This window comes from Anabrus simplex, chromosome 3, assembly GCF_040414725.1.
Source record: "Anabrus simplex isolate iqAnaSimp1 chromosome 3, ASM4041472v1, whole genome shotgun sequence".
Classification (NCBI taxonomy): Eukaryota; Metazoa; Arthropoda; class Insecta; order Orthoptera; family Tettigoniidae; genus Anabrus; species Anabrus simplex.
The window spans coordinates 33,070,577-33,076,576 of NC_090267.1; the positions used below are offsets into that span (position 1 = coordinate 33,070,577).

The 6,000-nt window shown below is 38.5% G+C and overlaps 1 protein-coding gene across 2 annotated transcripts in view; it reads right to left on the reverse strand.

Annotated features, from left to right (window-relative positions):
- LOC136865946 (glycosaminoglycan xylosylkinase) overlaps positions 1-6,000 on the reverse strand; it is an 86,052-nt gene that overhangs the window by 57,196 nt on the left and 22,856 nt on the right. The gene's annotated exons all lie outside the window — the stretch shown is intronic.

The following is a 6,000-nucleotide window of genomic DNA, read 5'->3' on the forward strand; positions in this document are numbered from 1 at the left end:
AGGAGATGGTTAAATGATGATGATGATGATGATAATGATGATTGAATAAAAATCAGCATGAAAAAAAAAAAGACAATGGTGTTGACTAGGGAAAGGAATTATAAAAGGTCTGAATTCAACTGACCACTGCTTTACTGATCATCATCATCAACTTGAACCAGCTCCAGTTTTCTGGGTGCGGTAAATGAGTGCTCTCCACTTATTTCTCTCCATGTAAGTGTCTTCTTCCATAACCTGCTGCAAATCCAAACCTCGCTCAGCTAGATAACTTCTAATCTGATCAATCCATCTCTTTCTTGGCCAACCTCTCGATCTTTTGCCTTCGAGTTCCTTGTCAAACTACACTCTAGCTGTTCTTTGTTGGTCCATTCTTTTGAAATGACCAAACCATTTCAGCCTGGCACTACTGATGTTACAATTTTTAGAATTTGACTTATGTCGCACCGACTCAGACATAGCTCTTATGGCGACGATGGGATAGGAGAGGCCTAGGAGTGGGAAGGAAGCGGCCGTGGCCTTAATTAAGGTACAGCCCCAACATTTGCCTGGAGTGAAAATGGGAAACCATCTTCAGGGCTTTACAAAGGAAATTCAGGGCTGCCGATAGTCGGGCTTGAACCCACTATTTCCTGGATGCAAGCTCACAGCTGCGCGCCCCTAACTGCTCGGCCAATTCGCCTGGTCACTACTGATGTAATGATATAATGTTCCTCACTATTGTATTGTGGCTTGGGTCCACCATGCCAATTCTGAGCCGAGTGTAGCAAGCTGCTCTAGCCCTGCCCATCAGCGGTAACGTCACAGCCGGGCTATTAGCCACTGCCTACGCGTTCAGTCAGGAAGGAGCAGCTCGTAGTGGGATGTGCCGGTCTCCCTCTAGTGTCTCTCTGTAGCCACTAACAATGACCAGAAACAATGTGAACTGTTGAACTAAGAGCCTTCTGTCTCCAGAGGCTTCCACGGGCTTCTAGTGTTTCTCAAAGGACCTTCAAGCCATATAGGACATGCCAGACTTGCCATCAGTGGTTCTGTTCAGTTGGAATTGAGAATCCACTTGTGCTCTGCCACAGGGTGACTATGTGTGTGAGCGAGTGTCGCTGTGGACATTGACAGCCTGAGCTTGAGGAGACAGTCAGTGAAGTGTTCTGTCCATGCAACGGACTGTTTGTTCTGCCTGTCTGTCATCGTGGAGGTGTCTCTCAGACTAGCCGCTCTGAGCGAACGTCGTGTCTCAGGTGCAGCATAGGAGAGATCACTGGGTATCGGCATGGGACAGTAAACAAAGTTAATTAGGAAATGGGAACAGCATACATCATACCGAGTAGTGAGACTGTCATGTGCGGGCTGTGAACTGAGGACTGTGAGAGCAACAGCGAGTGTAACTGTGGGACTGAGAGAGACTGAAATTGTTTGTGAACAGAGACTGAGCGTGAATTAGTGTGACTAAACACTGAGAAAGAGTGCAAACTGTCTACTTGTGTGTTGTGTACAGTGTCGTGTAAGTTGTTGTCCTGGTATGCCTGTGTGTTAATGTGTAAGATTAAGCAGATAATAAATTTTAGAAGTTAAACGCTACCAGTGGTAATGTTCATTTATTTACCCTGTCAAAACACAACAATATTCTGAGAAGAAATTATATCACCATTTTTCCTCCTGATGTTTTCTCTGCTGTGGGTTAGGAAGAAAAAAACTGCAAGATTATCAGGCTAATAAGAGAATAGGGGATATTACTGAAAAGTAAAATCAAGAGCAATGAAAGGCAGGTATTGAACACAGAATAAAAAGGAAATGTCGTTGTAAGCTACAAAAACTGATCAAAACTCAGTGTATCACATCTTTCCTTGTTTAAACACATGTGCAAAGTGAAGAATATCTGTAATATGTCTATGCATCTGTTAATGTAGCAACTTTTAAATTACAAAGCAGAAAGTGTTAAAAATGCCTCCTGGAAGATAGTATTTAATTCTGAAGAGTCCATTGCAGTTGTTCTAGTCTGTATCAAATAAAATAGAGAATTGGGGCTGTCACAACTATAGTTAAAGTTTCTTATAACTTGCAGATATATTACTGCTGTTAAAATGACATTTAACACATTGCAGACGCCACTCGTAGAAACTACGGGCGCTCTATTTCATTGCTGCTGACGGAGCTCAGAGACTCTACGAGCACGTTTTCACTGTAGCTAAAAAATAGTAGCTGCCATTTGAGCGAGTTGTGACTTCAATAGGATACTGCTGAATGCTTCTATGAGCATAAAACGTACAGGTTATGAGCATAAGTCGAGAGCTCTTCTTTCAAGGCATTGATAACACAGCCACGTTCCTACATAACCCGGGGCTGCATCATCGTTGACTCTCACCTGCGAAACGGGCGGGAAATACGTACGGTACATGTGGATAGAAAGAGTGTGTGTTCGAGAAGCAGGCTTGTTTGTGTAATTCTTGTGAATATTTAGCATGTCTAATTCACGTTTACAAAATTTCGACAACAAATCTATAATGGATGTTCTTATAGAAGACACGAGTTTTGAAAATGAGGATGAGGATAACAATTACACACTAAGTAAACGTGATGGTTCTGGTGCTTCAAGCAAGTAAATGTAGATAATGAGCCAATTTCAAATTGGTGTGAAGTGTAACATAGTTTTACACTGCTTCCTGAAGTGGGTTCTGTAATACGGTTTTATACCGCTTCCTAAAAATGTGAGTGTTTCCTGTGTACAGATGGCAACCTGCAGTAACTTGATGCAACCCCACTGTCATACAATGAACAGTGGGAAAGCAAATTACTGGTTGTAAACGAGGATATAGGTGTCAATTGACCAGTTAGGTCAGAATCTGTATTAGTGTGTTTCGGTAGATGTTTCCACAATATTAGACAGATTTCAAAATAAACCAAACTGGCATCCATAGCTGCATCAGATTTTTTTGTTGGAAAAAATTATTATCTTCATAAATTTATATTTAAAAATTGTTGCACTATTATGATAATTAAAACTCATATTTGTATAGAAGAAAGTGTGATCTTTCTAAATATTCCAAAAGTTGTTATAATCATGGCTTACCCTAGCATTTAAAAAGATGTCAAAAACCATTAAAAATCCGGCGATTTCTGGATGGTAGCACATTTAAATATGACTGTCCCCAATGTGTTAACTCAAATTATTATTTAAGAGTTCAATACAGGAAATTGTGAGCTTTAATAAACCAGCAAAACTGAGCAGAGCCAGTTTAAGGTGGTACCACGGTGTAAGATAGACTGGTAAGGAAGCTGGACAAATGGGTTCCGATAATGTATTTAGTTCCAAGAAAGTCCACTAGATGTCAGTTCAAACTGTGGACCGCTCGTAGCATGCGGGTGTGTAATGCAATGTAGTGTGTTACAGTAAATTGAAAATGTTAAGGATCCACCTTTTCAATACAATGACAATTACAGTAATTGATGCGAGTTAGATCACATGTCGTTTTATACAAGAATGGTACTAGTTTTGAGACTCATTGCACGTCATCATCAGTCAATGAATCAATTGATCAAATTACAACTAAACAAAAAAACAATACAAAACACATGACAGCACCTAGAATGACAAATGTTAAATTGTAACAAGTTAAAATCGTGGTACAAGATGATGAGAATATGGTGCATCTGACCATAAAGTAAAGTGTTATACAATCTGAGAAGATAACTCAGTTGTTAAGTGATACAGAAGAAAATAGTCCAGCTTGAGGCGTATAGATCATAAGGTGTATCTTTAATCTTGCTATGATGATGATGATGCTCTTTGTTTAATGGGGCCTAACATCTAGTTCATCAGCCCCTAATGGTACGAAATGAGATGAAATATGATGACAAACTTAAGTTCAAAATCCTCCACTGACCAGAATTCAAAACGTGAGGACAAAGAATGAATGGATATGAATTTAAAATAATCAGTGGATCCGACCTGCAATGCCTCACAGTCACAGAAACTGACGTAAAACAATAGTATTACTGACCAAGGGACAGCTTCTATAGCACAATACTGAATCGATGATGCTTGTAGTCTAAAGGGGTCCAAAATCCAAGTCATCCACCCCTCATAATGGTACTCATCGCTAGGAAATTAGAACCATGGTATTTGTCATGTTACGGTACTAATCAAAAATAGCGTAGACTCACGGTATTCCACACATGAAGGTACTACTCACAGGTAATGAAATTTGCACATGTAATACAGACCTATGGTGTTTCGCAAATTGCAGCGCCATTTACAGGCAACACAAACCTATGTTGTTCATCACATAATGTACTAACCACAGGGACCCCGCACTATCCCGTGATGTTCCTCATATAGTGGGTACTAATCATAGGCCATGACTACAGTATATCATTACACATATGAGAAGCTCTGTATCAGTACTATTATAATTCTGTTTTTTCTGAATTGATACATATTTGATGCTGTTGTTATGAAACTTAAAAGTCATCTTTGTAATATACACTTACTGGTGTCCTGAATTTTATAGCAGTTTTTTTTTGGAAAATATGAAAATTATGGTGCTGTGAAGGATTAGTGACAGTTGCTATGGTTATTATAAACAAGTCTTTTATATTCTTTGAAGATTGAAGTTTCCTTATACGGTGAATATTGAAATTTTATACACTTTATACGTATTTTATCTATACCATGAAGAACTTGGCAAAATTAACTTTATGTGGAATACATACCTCTCCTGGCAATGGAAAGGACAGTGAAATGGACAAAGATTAGAAGAAGAAAAATACTTTTAGATGTGCTACCTGGAATGTACAAGGTATCTCACACAAAGATGGCCAACTGGACGACATTCTCGCAAAAAAAGACATTTTAATTGCAGCAATTTCAGAAACAAAAAGAAAGCTTCAGGGATCAAAAGAGACAGTAAATTATTTACAGTTTTACAGTGGGACTGACAGAGATACTAGAGCACAGGCAGGTGTACTGCTCATGGTACACAAAAGATTAAGATCAACAATTGATAGCTACACTTTTTGGAATGAAAGGATTATCCAATTAAGACTAAAACTATTAAGGGGTTATCTTACAGTTATAGGGGTATACGCTCCAGTGGAGGGCAATTCAAACGAAAGTGATGGGTTCTATAATGATCTGCAAAAGATAGTCAATAAAATTAACAAACAAGATATACTACTATTACTGGGAGACTTCAATGCCAGAGTTGATAATGAGAAAATTCAGAATCACATCGGAATCCATGGAGAAACAACCCGTAATAACAATGGAACGAAATTAATTGATTTCACTGTCTTCAATCAGTTAAAGATTATGAACACAATGTTCCCACACAAGGACACCCACAAGTATACGTAGTCTGCACTAAATCAGAAATCAATTATAGATTGTATAATTTGTAATGGTAAATTGGCAGATTTAGTCTTGGATACAAGAGTCTATCGAGGCCCTGAATTGGAAACTGATCACTATCTATTAGTAGCACCTATTCGTCTGAGGCCTAGATGGTATAAAAGAAACAAACAAACACAACACAAGAAATTAAAACTTCTTACAAGGTTAACCTATTAAGAGACCCCAGTATAAAATGGCTGTACCAGGACAGACTTAATAACCTTACACAGATGACACCAATTAGTGACCACGTGGAAATGGAGTGGTCTAATTTGTGTTCAATTTTAAAGCAGTCTGCTTTTGAGAGTTTGGGAGTTAAGAAAAAATGGCAGAGGAAAAAGGGTTTAAGAATCTGGGATGAAGAGATTGAAAAAGTTATTTCAGACAAAAGAAATGCGTATAAAAATTTTTTGTCAGCTGGCAAATTAGAAGATAAAATAGAGTATCACCACAAGAGAGCAATAGCAAAAAGGGAAGTGCGGAAAAAGCACAAAAAGAGTTGGGAAAACTTTGTTTCACAACTGGAGACTGATATAACAAGACCATAACCACAGACCTATAAAATACTCAAGAAACTGAATAATGATGTAAAAGAAGACATGCGCATTAATGCA